Source organism: Dasypus novemcinctus, chromosome 11 (genome assembly GCF_030445035.2).
Source record: "Dasypus novemcinctus isolate mDasNov1 chromosome 11, mDasNov1.1.hap2, whole genome shotgun sequence".
Lineage (NCBI taxonomy): Eukaryota > Metazoa > Chordata > Mammalia > Cingulata > Dasypodidae > Dasypus > Dasypus novemcinctus.
Genome location: NC_080683.1, coordinates 10,207,722 through 10,230,537, shown reverse-complemented (window position 1 = coordinate 10,230,537; position 22,816 = coordinate 10,207,722). Strand labels below are relative to the sequence as shown.

General features: G+C 41.7%; 1 protein-coding gene across 2 annotated transcripts in view; it reads right to left on the bottom strand.

The window, feature by feature from the left end:
• Nucleotides 1–22,816, bottom strand: part of ZFAND3 (zinc finger AN1-type containing 3) — a 391,008-nt gene that overhangs the window by 4,568 nt on the left and 363,624 nt on the right. The window lies entirely within an intron of this gene.

The following is a 22,816-nucleotide window of genomic DNA, read 5'->3' as shown; positions in this document are numbered from 1 at the left end:
GATTAAAATAGAATTCACTCACCATTCACAAACAGACAGACCCCTGCCTACAGTCTCCTTACAGCCCCATATATGGCACCATGTAATCCTCCCCATGCCCCAGGAGGTACCAGAGACTGAACCCAGGACCTCGTACAAGTGAAGGAGGTGCTCAACCACTGAGCTACACCTGCTCCCATGTAACTTTTAAAACAATTTCCATATACTTCTGCTTATTATAGGTACCACAGGTACTTTGAAGGGCTAAAGGGTAGGGAAATATGATTAAAAGGATGCTGATCCCCACAGAGGGGAAAACACCCAAGGCAAAAGTTATTGAAAAAATGATCTGCCTGCTAAATGTAATTTAACCTCAGCCCTTTCCTCTGCCAAGTCACATGTCTGGTTCCCTTGCTCCTCAGAGCCCTAAATTACTGGATTTCCATGAAATACTGGTCCAGGAGGAAGTTGCAGAGCTCCTTTAAGGCTGCCAGAGTTGTTTTTGTAAATCTGCACAAAACATTCAAGAACTTATGTGGGTGTTTCTTTGCTTGTTGGCACTAAAAAGCAATTTAGAATGAGTCCTTGATTAAAATGGGAGGGTAAAGAAGCAGCTCTATAAGAACTTTGTCCCATAACCCACCTTCAATACCCCAGAACAATGGAACTTTTTTTTAAAACCTATCACCAACCCAAGCTTCTGACAGGCCATCCTGGGCATGGTAAGAGAGAGGGACTAGCGAGGAGTCCTGGCCATAGCAGATAATACCAGTCACCGCCCTGTGAGCTGGGCTGGAGGGGCTCCAGCGAGTCTCCCCAGCCACTCCCTCAGTTTGAAAAGACCTTCAACTGAGTAGGCAGCATCAGGAGGTGGAACAGTGAACGTCAAGGAAGGAAGAGGCTGAATCACCTGGATGATGTCACGGCCTGGGGCTGTGGACACCAAAGCACCAGGGTCGGAGGGGAGCTGTCCAGAGGAGTGGCTGCCCAGACTCTGCCCATGCAGCAGTACGGCAGAAGGCAACCTCTGTCCCTCAAGAATACCACACCAACGAAAAGTGCAGAAGGCAACATGCGTCTCTGCTTACAATGGGAGGCTATGGGTATTCTGAGACTAAATCCACATGATTGGAGAGGCATTTGGACAAATGTCATCATTAGCCAAAGATGATGTAACACCCGATACCAAGTCCTAAGTAAGTGCTATAAAAGTAGCAACAATATTTGTTTCACTAAAACAACAACACTAACAATAACTAATGCCCAAGAAGAACTCTCAGAAGCTCAGCAGTGCTGAGAAAGGGCCTGTACTGGGCCACTTTCAGAGCGCCGGCAGGCGGGGCACGGAGGGCGCTGAGCCTTGACTGCAGCTCCTCTCTCTCCACGGCTCCCCTGGCCCACAGGCCTTGGGGAATGGCCACTGTACTGGAGGAAGGGGAAGGAAGGAGGTGCAGCAGGGAGCTGGAGGGCAAAGGGAAGATCCTGCAGAAGGCAGGGCCCCCATCCTTGGCTGAGGCCCTGGGCCCCCAGGCCAGCACTTCCAGGCCCTAAGAATCGAGCAGTGGTTGGAATTGTTCTTTTCCTCAGCATTTCCTGAGGGAAATAACAAAAGTGATGCCAAAATTCACATTTAAAGTCTGCGTCCTTGACATTTTTATTCTGTTCCTGCCAGAGAGAGATGATGCTTATCAGCTTTATCTTGAGAGTAAAAAACACCACTTAAAGTTGGCAAAACTGGGAAAGGTCTGGGTACTTCCGGACTTTAATTAATTAAAAATTTTGTTTTCTCGCACATCTCCCACTTGAAAGCTCCCCAAAAGCAGCCCTTTTATTAAAGCCACAGCCCTCTGTATCAGGGCAAGCCTCAGCACCAGCTGCTTGGGTGTTTTTACCTCACTTACATGAAATGTTTTATACTTACTTGCTCATTTGAATTTCAAATTGTCAAAGGTTCAAGTAGAACCTAAAAATACTGACAAGCCTTGGGGACTGAGGTACTGTAAAAATGCTCCATTAGTGTGCAGCAGAGGTGGCGGGGCATGTGTGCACGCTTATGCACAGACACATCTGTCCCTGCGTGCAGCTCACAAGCCCTAGGAACCAGGGCTGCTGAAGCGGGCAGTAAGGCCCGACCGCTGTGCCCGGGGATGAGGGAAATCAGGGACTGTTCCTACAGATGCACCTGGGCTCCAGGAATGAGAGCCGCCCAAGACCAATAAAGCTAACTGAGATACCACAGATAACTGACCCTCTAAATCTCAACTCATCAACTGGGAGCATACATTTGGTATCTAAAGTGTCTCAAAAAAAAAAAAAAAAAGACAAATATGTTGGACCTTGTATCTGAAATGACCAGGCAAGCTCATTCGAAAAAAGAATCACATTTTTTCCTGTGCGGTAAAAGTTTCTTAAAGCTCAGGACAGCTAACTGACCTCATAGCTCATTTGTAAGTACATGTTGGGAACAGCGGGTGGTTACAGGAAAGCTTGTTGGAAGCATTAGCCATTTATACTCTCACCAGCAGCAATCCCTGGATTACACCATATCCGCTGACCTAACGCCCAAGGCAGAATTTGTAGCACAGAAATGTATTAAAGAATCTTAATGCATTTTATTTCATCAGGCCCATGGTGCAGGCAAAGCAGCTGCAGGTGTTTCAGGAATGAAATATTCCTGCTTTACATTCTCCTCCATCCCTGGCTTTGCATGGTGAAGGGAAAATCATTACACTCCAAGAAAAAGACTGTATTTCTGGCTCGCTGAGTTGTTGGACATGGATCTATGCTGGGTTGGGGCAGAGAACTGGTGATGGACAGAGGTCAGCCACCCAGGGCGCTGGGATCAAAGCCACGGTGAATTGCCAACTTAGGCATCTGTTTTTTAAAGGGAAGGAGAATTTGTGACTTAGAAAAACCTACTCGGCATTTTAATGAAAACCACTAAGTCACACTGAGGCAATTCTAAAACAGAAGCAATCATTTTTGCCCAAGTTGACTAAAATATCAGTTATCAGCTAAATGTGAGAACAAACCACAGTGTGATATTTGGCAAAGATACAAGTCTTGTGCAAAGAACTTGTAAGATAGCTGTATAGATTCAGCCGTGATGTAGAGCATGCCCTTGGTATGTGCCATCAGACCACTCTAAGAGACCAGTCAGTGTGATGGAAATAAAACCGTGTCACAGCCCAACTCAATGAGGCTCTTGATATAGTTTGTACACGTCATTTTAAGAGTATGAAAAATCCACTACTGTTGGTATCCTTTGTTATAGTCTCTCCAGACAGCCCCATTCTTGCAAAAACTCTAAGGACCTCTTTCCTCTCCTCTGTGGTGAATGTTTGTCCTGTCCCAGTAATGCCTCCTCCTGTCACCCAATGCAAGTAGCTCTTGCCTTACCTGACATTCACAGAAAAAGTCTTCACACCCTTCGTCTTGCTTTCACCTGAGAAAAATCAATTTTTGCAAATGGGGTAGGGCGAGGGTGAGGTAGGCAGGGTGCCCACACCACAAAGAACTCCTGTGTGTCAAATCTGACTTGTGAGGGCTCTCCTCTGAGCAAGCCCTTTAACCCCCAGGGTGCAAGTTTCAGATTGTGCTAGGCTGTTTTACCCAGATAGGAACATATTTAAAACTAAGAGAAAATGGCTCAAGGCAGTTTTTGCCAGTTTTTGAAAGTTCTGGTACCTGGGGCAGTTTTTTTTTTCATTGTCAATGTCACTTTTATTATAGTTAATTTATAATTTCCATTCACCATTATATTCAAAGCTTATTCAGACAAATAAACCAGAATTACAATGGTAATTCTTTGCAAATACGCTATCTCAGATAATAGTCAAGACTCTCTTCCAAGCCACACTGGGAAGCTAATGACGTAAGCTTTGGCAGTTTTCAAGAAATATTGGCCAAAAAATAATTAAATCTCATTGTATCCATTAATACCTACTGAACACTTCCTCTTGCAGTTAACATTGTATTACATGCCTAAGGACGAGTAGATTGACTTTCAATAAATTTTTTTTTTAAATACATTTTTAAGACTTACAGTATTATTCACAGAAGTCGTAGCATAGTTGAATTTTGAGGTTTCTACTGCTGACAAATTTGAGATTGGTGTTGGCTTTCCTGTAGTTCCAAAAGCTCCGTTTTGAGTCCGCAGGTTTGGGTGGAATCTCAGGTATGCCGGGTAGTATCTGAGCACCACTTGGGCCGGCGCACATCGCCAGGAGGCTGGCAGCGAGCGTTTTCAGGTAGGTGGCCCAGGGCACGCCCACGGGCGTGGTTGAAGGGTGGGAGAGGGTGTAACAGGAGTAGCACACGGGCGTTCTGCTGCTGGTTCTGGGGCAGGTTTTAGTGTCCAAAAAACCCCCTTAGCTGGTGCTTACACTCCTGGTCTCTTCTCTACACACCCTCACCCCTCTTGCCTCTCAGAAGAATAATGTTGTGTTGGCAGGAAACAGGTGACCTTATCCTCCTTTCAGCAAGCTACTGATAAGTTGTACTTTCTCTTTAGCATTTCCTTGTTCTTTAAATGTTTATCTTCTCAAATTGAGTCTCTTGGAAATCCAGCTCCAAAGCTGCAGTGACGGTGAGGCAAGACTCCACAAACGTCCCACCCAAGAGCTGTCAGCACTGTGGTCTGGGCCCATGGAGCATCTCAACTTCCAGGCTCCTGGCACATGGGTCCCCAGGGACCTGAGGCCTGTGCCTGCAGGCAAGGGCCAGTTCTCCAAGTCACAGAACGTCCAGGTGGCATTATGTCCGGGGGCAGCAGACTGCAAATGCCATACCACACCTCTCTCTCCAGAGCAGCACTTGGGGAAAAAAGGAGTGCTTTGCTTTTGCCCATCTTTCTCTGCTGGCCTTTTGATCCACATGTGGACAGTAGGGAAGGACAAAGACCAGAGACCAGGGTCGGGAGAGACTTGCGACTTAGACCTACCCCTGCTGCCATGACAAATCCCTTAACAGGTGAGCCTCAAGTTCTCTTTCAGGATAATTCAGGTAGGAGCGGATGCTTTGGAGTCCAATTACTGGATTCAAATTCTGGCTGTATAGCTCTGACAATTGTGTGGTCTAGGGTAATTTTAAGTCATTTAACCTTTCAGATCTTCAACTGTCCCTCCCATAAAATAGTGTTGTTGAAGGCATTAAAGAAAATAATGCACATGCAACACAGGCATGTGCTCAAGGAAGGGTGGCTGGCACTGGGACTCTGTTAGGGGCTGGCATCCTTTTTGCCCGCAAAAGTAAAACAAGCACACTTAGTTTCAAGGCTGTGACCCCTTCTTCCTCAGTCAGGTTCCTCAGGAGGTTTCTTCCTCCTCTACCCATGTGTCCTTCTTTTTGTTCTACCCTCCTGTATCGCTCAGTATAGACCTGGCAGACTCATAAAATTCTCTCTACTTTGAGAAATCACTGCTAGAGACAAAGGAGAATAAACATGGAAATCTCTTTCCCCTGAACATATCATGCACGGGTTTCTCTCTCTCTCTCCACAAACCTGTTTGCACAGACTATAAACATATGCTAAGTGATGAGCACAGTTAAGATTTCTGTTAAAGATATGTAAATTCTAGAGATATCGGATTTAAGTATAAGAAGACTGCACAGGGGAGGCTGGTAAGCACTCAGATGTTAGGGACACCATGAAAGGGATGGCGGACATTTCCAAGGAAAGCAGAAAGCAACTTTTCAGTTGTCATTTACAGCATCTGGAACAGCTGGCCACTCCTGTGGACTTCATGACACCTACTCTCCACATTTTCCTTCTCCCTCTCTGGTAGCTCCTCCTACTGTCCTTTAACTCTTAGAATTACTCAGTGTTAGACCCTCCTTAGGTCTCACTCCATATTCTCTCCCAAGGTTTAAAATTCTAACTGTATATACTAACAACTGAAATGGCTCTCTCGGGCCCAGATTCCTCTTGGGAGCACCATGACTATCCTATGTAGTCGATTACCTAGTTGGTTCTTGGATAGCTCAGACTTAGGATCAGCAAAATGGTATTGTTATTTCCCCAAAAACCTGCTTCTCCTTCAGTGCGCCCCAGTCCAAGAGAATAGGCTACCATGCAACAGGTGGCTTAGGACACAGCCATTATCACTGCTATCCTCCTCACTCTTCACACTCAATTACCAAGTCCTGTGGATCCTATTTCCAAAAATCAAATCTATCCTTTTTATCTCTTGCAGAAGCTACTACCTCTAGGTAGTTACCTCCCAGCAAACCCATCTTCCTCCCAGCAAAGTGCTTAGATATACCCCCAAATGTGGTCACCTTCCTCTCAAATGAACCTAAAAGAGTTTCCCATAGATTACAATAACAATGTCACCGTCCTTGGCATGATTTCACCCCACGCTGCCTCTTTCGTTCCCTTGTGCCACTCATTCCCTTGCTCTCTATGTTCTAGACAAACTGATCTAACTAAATTCTTGCTTATTCTTCAGGCCTCAGCTTCGATGCCTTTCCTCAGGGAGAAATTCTAGATCCTCAGATGACACCAGGGATTTCTTTGTTGCCTTCTCCTTCTCAGCACCCTTCACGATTGTAATTTAGGGTCATTTATATAATTTTTTTTCATTTAACTTAAGTCTCTGACTAGATCTCAAGAAGGCAAGGACCATGTTTCTGTAATTTACTTTGTATCTTTTATCTTAGAATAGTGTTTGGTTCAAAGTAAGCAGGCACTCAAAATATTTTGGTTGAGTGAATGAATGAGTGGTTAGTTACAGACAGACTGTTCTCTGAACCTCAGGGGACAAGTAGAGGTCAATCAAGTCAAGTGGCCAAATCCAATATCCTCATCCTAACCTCTCTGCAGCATTTACCCACTTCTCCCTCTTTCTTGCGATGCTTTACCGGATTCTGTCTGTTCCCACCATTACTGGCTGCTACTCCTTGGAATCCATCACTGGTTTCTCCTCTAAAAATCATCTTAGAATGCAGCTCTTCAGAATTTTCTCCTTTTATATTCTCTCCTTCAGGTAATTTCACCTAGACCCAAGGCTTTAAGTAGAATCTAAATGCTAATGTCTCTCAAATTTATATTTCCATTCATGAATTCTTCCTTTAAGCTCCAAACTCTTATATCCAAATGCCTACTTGACACCTCCACTTGATAGGCTAATAGGAAACTCAACCATACCATGTTCAAAACAGAACACTTAATCCTTTTGACCCCTGCATTCATTCATCTCCTAATCTTTCTTCCCTGCTTCGGTAAATGGCCCCAAATCCACCAACCAGCTCAAGCCCAAGCTAGCACTCATTCTTGAGTCCTCTCTTTCCCTCACCCCTCAAAATGACTTTATTAGTGGTCTTGTTGGAGTCAACCTGTCAACTGTATCGTGAATCCTCCCTGATTCTCTCCATCTCCATGCTGAAGTCCTGTGGCAGGAATGAGCTCAACATGTCTTTGAAAAAGACTGAAGGCCAGTGCAACTAGAACACAGTGAAGTCAAGCCTCCATCATTTCTTGCGAGAATCAACAATGAATCACCCTGCTTCTGCTTTTGCTGCTTTGAAAAGGTAATACAGGAATATAAAAAATTCAAATTGTACAAAAGGATATTCAGCAAAAGCCAGTTTCTTTTCCATTCCATTCTCTCAGTTACCCTGCCTAGGGTAAGTAAACATCATTACCAATTTTTATGTATTCTTGAGAGTTTATGCCCATATAAGCAGTTATACTCATCACTCAGAGGATTATTTTTTAAATTTAAATCAGATCATGTCACTTTGCTTAAAACCCTTCAATACCTTCCCACTATGCTTAGAACAACATTCAGACTCCTTGCAAAGGCCAGTAAGCCCTCATCCCTACAAACTCCCATCTGGTTCTTGCCTGTCTCTCCACTCTCCTCAAGCACTTTTCCTGCCTCCAGGGCTCTTCTCCTAGCTTTCTGAATGACTGGATCTCTAAACTCCTACGTCTCAGCTCAGCTCCCACCTCCCCATGAAGGCTGTCCCTGATCACTCCATCCACAGTAGCCCAGATGCCAGCCTCCCATCCCTGCTGTGCCTCCCCCTTGCCTTCATCATTCTCTGTCATTCTATTACATTGTGGCGGTTACTCCTATCAGAATTTATCTTGTTTACCTATTCCCTTGTTTACTGCCTCCCTCCCCCAAAGAATAAAAGCACCATGAGGTCAGGACTTGGTCAGTTTTATTCCCTGTTGTTTCTTTAGAACCCAATAAATATTAGCAGAATGAATGAATAAATCATTTGAGCCAACATTTGACTCATTATAAATAGAAGAAAATTACTTCTAGCAATAAAAGAATGTTTAACTCTGTTAACTCTTTGTGTCCCTCACCCCCACCAAGTCCAGCGTAGAGGACCACCACCAGTTTACTTTCCTATTACCTGGGAGAGCAGGGGGCAGCAAAAACAATCTAAAATCTATTACTTTCTGGCTACAGATGTGTTCTATATCTTGTAGTAGCAGGTTTATTTTCCTAATTGTGCTTTTTCACTGCCACTATTAATATAAGCCTATCTTCACTGAGTTCATTCTGAGAATCAACCCACAAATGTCCTAAGATGGTATGAGACACTCTCCTGGAATTACAACTTTGCTGTAGTTTGTGATCACAAATGAGCCAAGTGGAGATAACGAAGAATTGAACATAGGCTCTCAGTGACATTCATTTCCTACTCTACCCTGGTATTTCAGTCACTCACTCCAGCTTTCATGAAAAATTAATCCTTGGGTAACAAACAGTTCAGCTCAAGGGAAGAACAATGTAACTGATCCAATATTACCACAAACCTGACCTTATAATTGTACATGAGGAGCTCCTTGTTCTCTTTCCTGGGTAAATCTGTAGCTCTGTAGTACACAGCTCAAGAGCGCACATGCTATCCCATGTATTAATCACAAGGATGCACAAACCCCACTGGATGCTGACTCAGAGCACTTCTCTCATGTCCACCTCCTTGGGCTATCAGGCAAACATGGTTCAAGAAGGAAGAGAACGTGAATGTGTGCAGAGCAGTGGCCTGCTACTGTACAGCAAGTGTCCTTATAATCCTCTGAGAAAGAGGCTGGCGCTCATTAACTCAAGACACTTACGAGACCACCGCTAGACTACACTTCCTTGGCCCACAGGACCTGTCTTTAATGGAACTAGCCATCGCCTGCCATTTCCCATCCCATGGCCTAAGCACAACCCATTTCCTGGGCTTCAAAATCAAATACCTTGATTAATACCTAACAGAAAATTTTGACCAAAGGAAACAATGTAACATCTGCATGGTAGTCTCCCTTGTAGACCCCCAAAGTACTTTTCTGCAGTGACTTCTGTAAATGAGGCCTGCCTCTGATCATGTGAGGCAGGGGACCACTGAGAAAGACACCCGTGAGGTGGAGTTCACCAGGGATCAATGTCAACTGTCTCCCAGGCATCTACCCAACACTGTACCTTTTATGAGACCCATGATGATGTACAAGGAGGGAGCCAAGGCAAAGAGGGCAGTCACTATCATCCTCTCCTTCCTTCAATGAACCTGTGCTTGCTGGGTACTGACCATGCCCTAGGTCCTGTGCTAGGGGTATAGCAATAAACTAGACAGTACAGGTGGCTCTACCTCTCAACTCCACAGGAGCCAATAGAGAAAGAGAATACCTTTTGGATCTCATGAGGGAACAAGCAGTGGCACTCTCCCAAGCTCAGGGACTGACAGCCATGGACAAATGTCACTGCTGGGTAAATGCTGATGGACTTCCCACAATCATGCCTTCTTTTTGTCCCCCTCCTTTGTATTATTAGTCCTTCTCTACTTTATTCCCTTTCCCTTTCTCCCCAATACTCTTTTGTCCCCACAGTCTCAGTAGCTACCACTGCCTTAACTCTTGATCCAGTGCTGGAGGGTGTCTTCTGTGCTGCAGGCTCAAGCACGGGCCAAGTTTAGTTTGCGCATGCACTTCTCAACCGTCTGCCAAGTTCACGGGAAATGCATCCATTTTCCACTAAGCTCTGCCTAACCCTGAATAGGCAAGGGAATAATGTTCGTACAAATAAAATGTAGAAAGGTGAGAAATTTCCTAGAGAAGCCAGCCAATCCAATTATTTTAAGTGCTTGTCCAAGAATTATAGGACTGGCTCATCCACCATTTTCAGTTTTTTGAACTTTGCTCCAGTATTTCAGTCAGTCTTGACTACCCAGATCTGAAATGTGGTAGCTATTTCCCCATTAGCTAGGAGAGTGCCCCACTCAGCACCTGCCTTCAGCCTACCCAGAGCCTGCTTCTTTTGAGGCTCTGGGGATTTACCACATGTCATGTCCTTCATTAGTCTTTTCTTAGGGACTTAGCTCCCCCACAGCATGGCTTTGAGACTGGACAATTCCAGTGGCCCCCCCAACACCAGGCAATATGTGACAGTTAACACCCCAAGAAGGTTCTGTGCATGGGGGTCCTGTAAGTGGGCAGATGTATTGAACTCTAAGGCACCCTTCTCCATATCTGCCTTCCAAAAGATGGCAGTGCCCCCAAGTGCAAGTTCTCTTTTTGGAAAACTGACTACAGTATCAACCAACACTGTCACAGTCTTATTCAGGCTCATTACTGGCAACAAGATAGCAAACCTTAAAATGGAGAGATTTTTCTTACAGTGTCCATCTCCAGGGCCTGGGAGTTGAGAATTAAGGCCTGCTTAAGGTAAAAAAGCACTTTCCAGAAGCAGAAACAAACTACATTGATATTGATCTCTTAGAGGAAAGGTGCTGTAGAAATCTCATCTAATAAATAAAGGATTCAGGCTCCAGTATTGGGCTGTCAGTCTAGCAAGGGAAAGAAGCTATCAGGCTCAGGGAGTCAAAAGTATTTACGGGTCATCTGTGCGGTGTTTACAGAGCTCTATGCTAGGAACTGGCATAGAAGGAAAGGAAAGAGGTCATTGGTTCCTACCTTTATAGACAGCTGGAGACACAGAGAGGAAAACAACTGAAGGACACAAAAAGCAAAGCAAGAAATTAACTGCAGATAAAATCAATACAATCCAGCTATGTGTAATAAATTGGGGGGCACCAAGGAGAGAGCAACTGCATAAAGTATCCTGGAGAAGGTAAATTTTCAAGGAAAATGAGGACATGAACTAGCAAGAGAAAACAGAATGTACACGTCAAAAAGAATTAAGTGCCATCATGTCCCATATTACCCAGGCACAGAGGGGACAAGAAGGTGGCAGTGCTGTGGACCCTGTCCTCTAGATGCTTCTCATCTGCCTGGGATGACAAGTGGCACATGGAACGCAACTACAAACAGTTGATATGGGATGACTCATTAACACTATCTCTAGTGATTTTCACACAGTAGGTCACATAAACGTTTACATCCAATGTTCAATAAAAAACATTTCCAAAATTTGGAAGTAGTTAAGAAATGGGCTAAGTTCTGTGTGGCTGGAAATATGGACAAAGTGTGCTGTAGTCACCTCCTCATGGGTTTCTTCTACTAACTTGCACAGTGTCATCCCCAGGTTTGGGGACATGGAAAAAGCAGTGGAATTCTGGGAACTCAAGAGAAGTTACATAGCCTCATAGCTTGAGTTTTCTCCTCTGTAAAAATGGAAAAAAACTACAAGTACTGGAGAGGATGTGGAGAAACAGAACATTCCTTCACTGTTGGTGGTAATGCAGAAGGGTGCAGCCTCTGTGGAAGTCAGCTTGGCAGGACCTCAAGAAGCTTAATATAGAACTGCTGTATGATAGAGCAATTCCATTACTAGGAATATATTCAGAAGAACTGAAAGAAAGGACGCGAACTGACATTTGCACACCAATGTTCATAGCAGCATTATTCACAATTGCTAAAATATGGAACCAGCCCAAGTATCCATCAACTTAATGAATGGCTAAGCAAAATGTGGTATATACATACAATGGAATACTCTTCAGGTTTAAGAAAAAATAAAATCATGATGCATATGACAATATAGATTAACCTAGAGGATATTATGTTAAGTGAAATAAGCCAGACACAAAAGGACAAATACCGTATGCTCTCACTAATATGAACTAGATACAAAAAGTAAAGTCACAGGGTAAACTCTAGAGTAATAGGAAATAGAAGGTGGGTTGAGAATGGGAGATGATGCTTAGTGTATGTAGCAATATTAATAAAGTTAACTGTAAAAGTGTGGAAATTAATGGAGTTGAGAATAATACATTATAACAAGTATAATTAATAATGATGATTTATAAATGTGATTGTGGCTGAAAGGGGTAGTCTGTGGAAGTAAAATGTCAATTGAAAGGAAACTAGAGAATAATGTATGGACCATATAAAAGTGATTTTGGTGGTGGATGAAGATTGTGGTTAACAGTATAAATTTAAGAATGTTATTAATTTGCAAAAAGCTAGGAATATGGTGGTACCTGAGAAAATCACAACTTACGTAACTTATGGATGATAGTTACCAGTAAAACTATAATATTTCGCAGCAATGGCAAGAAGATATTTTTTTCAATACTAAGTTTGGGGTTTAAGGGGGTATAGGATTTTTTCTTTTAAAATAATGCAAATATTCTGAAATTGACAGGGTGACAACAGCACAATGCTGTGATGAAAACGGGAGCCACGAGTGTACATTCTGAATGGACTGTACAAAGCATGGGAATGCACAACGCAGGGAGTCCAGGGGTCGAGGATGCACTGTGGTGAACAGGACAAGCATGAGAAAGTTTTCTCCTGAATGATAACAAATACATAATACAAATATAGGGTGATAATTGGGTGTATTTATAGCTTACATTTGGTATATTTACATTTTACTAATAATACTTTGACAATGCTCTTTCAATAGTTTGTAATGAATGTTTCATAACAATGCAAGGTGTTGGTAGGGAGAAGTATGGGAGCTGGTGTATGAAGATATGCATATCTGTTTTGTAAATTCACAAATTTTACTATACTTTTATTGTTTACATATGTTCATGTATAAATGATATACTTCAATAAAATTTTATTTTTTAAAAAAATGGAGGTACCATTTACACAATAATGCCTTTATAAATGATATAACATTTCATGCACTAAGCAGAGTCTGGCATATAGTAGGTGCTCAATAAAGCTGTTCTTTTTTTCTTTACCCTGAGGATCACAACTGCAATGGCACAGGCTTCACGCATTCATTCAAATGTTTACTAAGCAACACTGAGCATCAGGCACTGCAGCAGGAGCAGAGAACCCCAGAAGGAAACAATGTGGCCTCTGCTCTTTGACGCTCAGATCTGGGACAAAGGACAAACATGTGGACAGGTAAGTTTAATATGTTCTCAGAAATATATCAACAAAGGTCAACCATGGACTTCACAGAAGACTTTCGAGCAGTCTTGGAAGGAGACTAACAGGTAGAGAGTTTTGTTAAGAAAGGTGAGGGCCACTGATGAGGAAAAACTGTGGCGACAAATACTGAGCCTAGCTCCGCATTCTTGTATCCCACCCTGTCCTTGATGTTCCAACATGACCTCTTCAGTCTGTGTGGATGATCTGAAGGAAATGCGGTACAGGAAAGCCAAACTGACAGTTCAAATACCTGAAAAGCCAACTTGCAGAAGAGAAAGATCTGCGACAAGTTGCTCTGGAGGGCAAAGCAGGGAGGGACAAGTATGCTCTATAAAGAGGCAGGTTTTTGTCTGATGGAAGAAGCGCCTCCTCAGTCTAAGCTATCCAGCAACAGGAGCTACCACGTACTGGAGACGCACTAAGAGGCCAGACTACGTGCCAGGAATGCCGCTGCTGTGGTTTCTGCAGCACCAGTTCAGAAGGCTAGAGCAATGGATGACTTCGGAGGTCCTTAGTGCTTGGATTCTATGTCAAAGGGTCAGAGGTTTGTTAGGCAGTAATGAGAGGCTGGTGATGATGAGGGTTGTGTGGTTATACATAGTGTGTGGACACAGTGGTCTCTGTGACCTTCGAAGAGCCCTTCTTACTCATGCTCAAGGTGAAACACAAGCCTTATCTGTGCAAATACAACCATTCCCAAAGTTGAAAATTTAATTAAAACCATAAGCTTGTCAAATATTTGTAATTAAATCAAGAAAGCAACGCTACTCTATCTGATAGTATATATGTCTTGTCTGATTCCCACCCTCATACCAAAAAAATTCAAGGCACATAAAAGTATGTAAAAATAAACAAACAATGCTACATTTCCCTATCTAGACATCATCCCTTTTGCCAAATATTCCACTGGGATACCCCTAGAGTTATATATGTACCTTGAAACTATAAAAAATTTACACAGGGATTGGCTCAGGCATTGTCCTACTATTCTGGTTGGACCTTTCTTCAAATGCTGCTCTGGAAGGGTTTTCCCCTAATTGTAGCCAGCACACTCACCAGGACACTGCATTTATTTTTATTTTTTTAACCTTTATTTCAACTTCAAAAAATAAAATAACAGACAGAAGGCAGCTTACTAAATTATAGAAGTATTACTTCAAAAATCCTGCCCAGACACGTTTGCCTTATTTAATCCTAAAAACATTTGTTTTAACTTTCCATTTTTTCTTGTACATTATTAGTCAATGTTAAGCTCTCAGAAGATGTTATCTCCAAGTAAAAGAGAATGAAGTTGACTAGAGATGATATAAAACCTCACTGAATTGGATGCTACTCATTTGAAATTTCTAGTGGCCCTACTTGGTGTTAACACTGCTTTTGTGTTTCCTATGGAAAAAAAGAGTCTATTAAGAGTAAAGAACATTACAGTTTACCAAACGTTGGGGTACATTAGGATCACTTGGGGAACCTGCAGTTTTACTTTCTAGAGAAGGAGCCTCTCTATCCAGGGACTCTGAAGTGCTGCTGTGAGGACCGTACTGCTAAAGATGGAATGACAGTAAGAGTCAATTAGGGGGAGCACATGTAGCTCAAGCAGTTGTGTGCCTGATTTCTACATGGGAGGTCCTGGGTTTGGTTCCCGGTGCCTCCTAAAGACAAAAACCAACAAGCAAACAAACAATAAAACCAACTCAGGGGAGCTGATGTGGCTTAGTGGGCTTTCCACATACAAAGTCCAGGGTTCAATCCTGGGCCCCAGTACATTAAAAAAAAAAAATAATAAAATAAAAATCAATTAGGAACAAAGAATGTCTAGTTTTGGAGATATCTGTATACAATGTACCAAACCAAATTAGCTTTCTTCATTAAAGGCTACGAAAAGGACATCCCTTTGGGAGCAATTTGTTACCAATTTGAAAGAAATAAAATTTCTTTAAAATTTCGCCTTTCTGGATCTTAGTTTTCCTTGTTTATAAAATACAGGTTTGGGCTAACTGATTGCTAAGGTGCCTTATAATCCTGGTGGTATATGATTCTATTATCTATCCTTAGATTTCTGTGAATTTGTCTTGCAGTAACAGCATTTAATTCAAGCAAAGTATTTCCAAGCATTTCTCAATGTGGTCTGCTTTCATTATCTCTAGTAAGAATAACCTGGAATTGAATTTTGGGTGTCTGCTGTGATGCTGGTTTGGGGGAAAAGAGGACCATTCTCAAGTCACAGGCTTATCACTATACTAGACAGACATACTACATATGACTATGAACAAAGGGAATGTTTCAACTCTAAACAGAAATCAATCAATGGGATGTTAAAGCTCTTTAAATCATAGTTTTGTTGACCTTTTTCAAGCCACAGGGTAGCTTACTATGGAGGATGTATTTGAACATTTCTCATGTTTCCCTAGAATGTATTCATTAGGCACAACTATTAAAACTTGCTGGGGGTGGGAAGTGAACTTGGCCCAGTGGTTAGGGCATCTGTCCGCCACACGGGAGGTCCACAGTTCAAACCCTGGGCTTCCCTGACCTGTGTGGAGCTGGCCCATGCGCAGTGCTGATGCGCGCAAAGAGTGCCGTGCCACGCAGGGGTGTCCCCACCCCTACGCGCAAGGAGTGCACCCCATAAGGAGAGCCACCCAGCACGAAAGAAAATTCAGCCTGCCCAGGAATGGTGCCACATACATAGAGAGCTGACACAACAAGATGACGCAACAAAAAGAAACAGATTCTCATGCTGCTGACAACAGAAGCAGACAAAGAAGAACACACAGCAAATAGACACAGAGAACAGACAATGGGGGGAGGGGGAAGGAAAGAGAAATAAAATACATAAATCTTAAAAAAAAAAACAAAAAAAACAACTTGCTGAGGGTAGGGCAGGTTTGGGGAACGGGAGTCAGCTCTGAAAAGTTCCAACTAAATTATACTTAATGGTAAAAGACTGAATGCTTTCTACTTGGGATCAAGGAAAACACAAAGACACCTACTCTCATCTCAACATTTCTATTCAACACTGTGCTGGAGGTCCCAGCCAGTGCAATAAGGCAAGGAAAAGAAATAAAGGCATACAGATTGAAAAGAAATAAAATGATCTTTATTTGCAGGTGACATGACTGTGTACAGAGAAAACCTTAAGAAATCTAGAACTAAGACATGACTTTAGCAAGGTCGAAGGACAAAGATCATATACAAAAATTCAATTGTATTTCTATGTGGAAGGAAAGAACAATCTGAAAAATCTAAAAATTCCATTCATTCATAGTAACATAAAAAAAAGTAGGAATAAATTTAACAAAAGATGTACACTGAAAAGAACAAAACACTGCTAAGAGAAATTAAAGAAGACCTAAAAAAATGGAGAGAAGCATATTTATGGATCAGAATACTTCATATTGCTAAGACAACATCTCTGTGAATGCTTTTTAAAAATGGTCAAAATATTTAAAGTATGGACAGGCCCTACATAAAAGAAGATACAGCAGCAGCCAATAAGTATATGAAAAAGATGTTCAACATCACTAGTCATTAGGGAAATTAAAATCAATATACCACAAGGAGATACTATCACACACCTACTAGGATAGCTGAAATAAAAAAGATGGTCAACATTAAGTGTTGGCAAGGACATGGAGAAACTGGAACCCTAATACACTACTGGTGGGAATGTAAAATGGTAAAAGCCACCCACAGAAATATTATTCGGCAATAAAGAGGAATGAATTACTGATATGTACTGGCATGGATGATTTTCAAAAACAACATATTAAGTAAAAGAACCTAGACACAAAAGACAGTACACTGTAATAATCCATTGATATTAAATTCTAAAAAAGGCAAAACTACAGGAACAGAAAGCAGATCAGTGGTTAGGAGGCATCAGGGAGAATGGAGCAAATCGCTTTGGTTTTAGACTAGAACTCATATATATTAAAGATTGAATGGGAAGTATAAATACTGCTCTCTTGTTTAGGGAAAAGTATAGTGGGAATGAAAGGAAGAGTACCCAAGGAAGAAAATTTTCTCAGGGTTTCCAATTACCTTCATCTCTCATACATACACTGAATCTCATTAAAGGACTTTTGCTTTGGGGAGCACAGGCAGGATACCTGCCTTCTTCTTTTGAGTCACAGGTAACATACAGCCCTGAAAAGATCCAATAGGCTCCCTGGCCTTCCTGGTTTTCTTTCATTTGTTCCCAGTCAAATTAGATCATGTTGATCCTGTTCAAAACTTCTCAAGTCTTCTTGCTGCAAAACAACATTCAAACTCCTCATTCTGAAATCTGGAATCCCTTTCCTCACTTTCAGCAATCTCTCCCAATCTGACTCCAAGCCTCCAACCAGAATGCCAACTTTGTCTAAGCACTCTCTCTTCCACGTCTACCTAAGTCCCACTCTTCCTTTAAAGTTCCAATTATAGAAGCATATCTTCTAGGGCAAACTGTGAGAAGGCAATGTTCCAAGAAGCCTTTCTAGATTCTTCTACTTGGTATTAATCTCTTCCTCCCTGTATCTCAATAACAAATGGCATGTACTTCAGTAAAACTCTTATGGTAGGCAGCCCTGGGTGCCAGTTATTTATGCATGTGGTCTGCCTTCCTCTCACATCCAATAAATCCCTACACTTTGGCCACACATTGGGGATGCTTGGAGAAATGGCTGATTCCAAGACTGGGGCAAGTACAAAATGTTGTTATATAAGACAGTAAGGAAAAGAAAATAAAGGAAAAGGGAAAAGGAACATGTCACAAGGACACAGAAGCTAGGCTGAAGGTATTTTCCAAAAGCCAAATCTGGGACAATCTGAGCAACAAAATAATTACATACAATAATGAATTATAAACCAGTGGGAAAAAGAATAATAGTCCATGAATCCATACCAATAATAAAGAAATGCATATGTGGGCATGTGAGTGAATGAAAGAATGAATAAATAAATAAATGGGGGAGATTAGAGGGCTTCCACTTACAAGATAATGCTGAGTACTAAAAGGAAAATGTAAAGAACACTATTCTGCAATCATCGAAATAAAGATTAGTTCAGGCAAGAATCATCAATGGATATTAAATCTAGGCAGAAATTTTGATAAGTAGGATATTTGCGTATGTCTTCCCCACAGATTCCTTATTAGTTGCAAGGAAAAAACAGGAACTACAATGGAGAATTCAGACAACACCTGGTGGGTGATCAAAATTAACATCAGCAATGAGGGACTGATGGAGCTCTAGGTTTTCTGTGTGAAATTCTAAGGACATAACATCATCATTCTGGCCAGGAATATATAACCTGAATCTAAACACGAAGAAACACCAAACAAATACAAAATGATGAGTATTCTGTTAAAAAAAAAAAAAGAAAGAAAGAAAGAAAAAAAGTGTGTGTTTGGGGAAGGGGTAGAGGAGCTGAATTCTTCAAAAACGTAAATATCATACAAGATAAAGAAAGGCTGTGAAAATTTTCCAAATGAAAAGAATCTAGAGACATGACACTTCAATGCAATACCTGATATGGACTGGATCCTAGATTGGGGTGAGGGGGGAGGCTTTTACAGAGGATATTATTGAATCAACTGAAAATAAGTAGAATACAGACAGACTTAATAACTATGCTGCATTCGTAATATCAAATAATATTCCCATTCTTAGGAAACATGTACTGAAATACATAGGGGTAAAGGGTTATGATGTTTGCAACTTATGCTCAAATGATTCAGGTTAAAAAAATAGATTTCCAAATGAAAACTTAAAAATAATACCTGGGGTGGGGATGGGGGGTTCTGAAGTACTTGTTTAGGGTGGGGCCTACACATTCTGCTTTTAAAAAGCTTCCCAGGATTGAGAACTCCCTAGCACAATGGTTCTCAAAATGTAGTCCCTGGACCAACAGTATCAGCAATACCTGGGAACTTGCTAGGAAGGCACATTCTTGGACTCACTACAGACCAACTCAATCAGAATCTCTGGGAGGTGGGACGCAGCAATCTGTGTTTTAGCACACCCTCCAGGTGATCCGATACCAATGCAGAGAAGCACTGACTATGAGCTGCTAGAGGAGTAGTATTCATCTATATTCCTCACAAAACCTAGCAAAATGTTTGTGCTTTGTCTTATCTCAAGAAAGGCTTGCTGAATTTGGTTTAACAGTGAGTGATAAGGAAGAAATGATTACTGAGGCACCTGGAGATGATAAACTACTCCAAAGGCTCCACAAAGGCTCCAGCTAAAGCATCATTCTGAATTTTAAACTGAGTAGAAAATTTATTTTGAAGCATTAAAAGACGTCAGATTACTCAGGAGGATAGTAAAAGTACTGTTGTCCCAAAAAGGAATGTTATCTGCTTACAATTTAAGTCACTGTCAATTGAAAATATGCAGCAACTTATGCAAGGTCTTAGACTGGTACTTAAAAATTAATTCTGTGGTTCTGGGAAGCAATGCACAGTGACTAAGAGGTTTGTTCTACATGTACCATGCAAGATCTGCTTAGAAAACAGCATTCATGTGGCTTTGATGTGGCCCAGATCTGATGAGGATGGCCAGATTTAAGGAGACATCCTCTAGGGGGCATTTGGGGAGAGCAAGGCTCCTGCAATGAGAACGCACTGATTAATTTGCCTACTGAGTAGAAAATGAAACAAATCCATTTTTATGCAACTGTTTTCTATTTTGAGAAGTTAAACCACTGAAGATACTCTAGGATACAGAATATTATCCCAGCCTCACCACATGCCTTTTCTAATTGGCGCCCTGAAAGATTTCACAGGAAATGGGTGTTACTTTGGTATTGCTGATATAAAGGTTTTCCAGTCACAGTGAGGAATAGGGGAATTCATCTTCAAAATTCACCACCATATTGAAAGCCCATGGAGTGTCTTGGCAATTAACAATTCCTATCACCTCTAGCTGTTCCCTATGTGAGAAGGCTCAGAACTCGCCTAACAAATTGCTCTTTTGAAGATCAAAGGAGAGCTGAATGTGTCTGTGTGTGCTCTCGATGAGACTGTAACTTAATGGAATTTTTAGAGAAGGCTTCACTGACAGCAGTTGGATGACAGCCCCGGGGCGGAAGATTCAAGGGAGCTTGGCCACTCTTCCCTTTGGAGGCTCGTCCTGCCTTTAATTGACACCTCATTAGAAATTAATGAAAATGACATCCTCTGTTCTTCCTGCTTTAGGCATCGAATGCTACAAAAAGGTCCATCACAATTCATAACACATTCAATTTATATAGCAATAGCTCTTAAGCATTATTTATGAGATGTGAATTTCTTGTCAGCAGTTAATAACCTATACAGAGTGGAAGGAGAATGGAAAAAAAGATCCTAGATATTTATTTATTTATTCTAAAAAGGTTTTCTGCAGTGGAGAAGTATTCTGTTTGAGTTCAAACTATCTTCCTGAGTCTTTCAGTAGTAAATTACTGTGCCACTCCCCCCCTGACTCCACCCCCCCAAAAAAAACCTTTTAGGCCAGTAAATGTCTCTCCAACACTTTGTGCATCCTCAAGGAAACAGGCTACACAACTCACCCTGTCCTAGACATCTAAACAGACAGGCAGGAGGAACACAAGACAGTCCCAGAGGTGTAAGCTCCCCTTGCTCTCTGCCGTCTTTTAAAATGTGGCAGTTGACTCAGTCATTTTTCTGGGTACATAGGTATAATGCTTTCAGAGGAAGTGCCAGCTCTATGAAGCTTACATGTGAATCGACTATAGAAAGCTCAGGACTTTCTTATCTTCCCCGGTAAGGAAAGTCAAATCTCCTAAAAGCAGACCCTAAAAATTGGGCACAAGTCAAAGAACAACATGTTGTATCATTTAAAAAGAATGTATATCTGTAGCAAAGCCAATGTAGTAAGTGTCTAGAAATCCAGCTTCCTCCCCAGGTGGGTGAAGAACACAGTAGAATAATCTGCACTTAGCAGAGACAGTCAAGTTAGATCCACTTCGGAGCACATGAAGTCACCTAACATGTGTCTCTAGATTCTTTCAGCTGGGTGCTTAAGACCCTAGGAAACTGGGTGGTTTGCATTGAAGCTGGAAGGGTAAACTTGGAGACTTGGTTAAAATACCTCTGGATCTCTCAGTGCTAAAGTGAGAATTCTCACCACTTGCCTGACAAGGAGAGGAGGTATTAGCCACTGCTAGAGGTAAGACAGATACCTGATGGACCAATTGCTTGATTCACTATGGCAAATCCTATGTTAATACCCAGGATTCAGTTACTCTCAAGATGGAAACAAGAACATTAGGTAATGGAAAATCCCACAATTCTAATTTAGGAACAACCAAAAGCCCGCATTACAAAATCAACAGGCAAAGCATTCGGGGAGGATTCACAACAAAGGTAACAGAGTGAACTGCTAAAATCCCCAATGGCTCACGGGAAGACTAAAGTAAGAATTTGTGAACCTCAAAGGATTAGACAAATCCTGCAGTCTGAGGCAGGGTTGCTTAGCCATCAGATCCCAGAGTTTCCTTGGCTAAGCATAATATTTCTATCCCACCTCACCAAGAATTCTAAATTACCTGGCAGGGTTCTACTCAAACAAAGTCTAAGAATAAGGTTCTGGGTTCACCTGGTCGATGTACATGCACAAATACAAATGAAGTCTGAAAACTCTGCAAACAGCTTATCTCCCACCTCTTAATCCTCTTTCCACTCTGCCATAAGCATTTAGTAGTAGAACTAAATGCCAAATTAAAAGAGTAAAAACTTCTGGGTGACACCTGGACTCCCTATGCTAGTATCTGTTTCTGAAGTTGAATATAAACTTCTAATTTTCTTGAGTACCCATACACACAAGTGTGTGTAACAAATAGATACCTGGTCATGACAGGAACAGGGGTTCCAACTTAGTTTCCCTGAGAAGCGGATACTCCCTCCTTTCCTTCTCATTTCTAACAGGGCAGATTATTCAAGGATAGGAGCAGCAAATGCTGTCCCTTCAGAAGATAAAGGAACTTCAGTGACTGCAACTTTATAACTGCTGAGTGAACTAGATTATCTAGTCTTGACTGCCAGTAACAGTATTTATAGGTTATCTACAGCTAACCCAGAGGCAAAAGGGGGCTTCCACAGCTGACTCCTCAGGACAAAGTGTTCAGGATTCTCAGAGGCTACGGTCAGGCTTCAATGTCTGCCTGATGATGTCTCTGCCTCATAGAACTGTACGAGACTATGCTTTAAATTCAAGAAATAGAAACGGGGACAGGAAAACTCTAAGTCAGCCTAAAATAATGTAGCTACACAATTTTTAACTTATGTGATATGGTCTATGGTCAAGGAGAGGGGAAAGGTTGGTCTAAGTTTTGTTCTGCTGTGGATAAGCATTAGATTTTTAAAATACATCTCTGTGCAGCAATTCTAAGAGTTGGTATTACACTGGAGAATACAGAAAGAAAGGCTACTTTAAAGCTCTTTCTAAATAAGTGTCAACTGACTGAATTAAAGTTCAAAGAAAATAAATTTCTATTCAAATTTCAATTCAAAAGGGATCTAAAGGATAACTTTCATTTATTATAAATAGTAAAAAAGCTGAT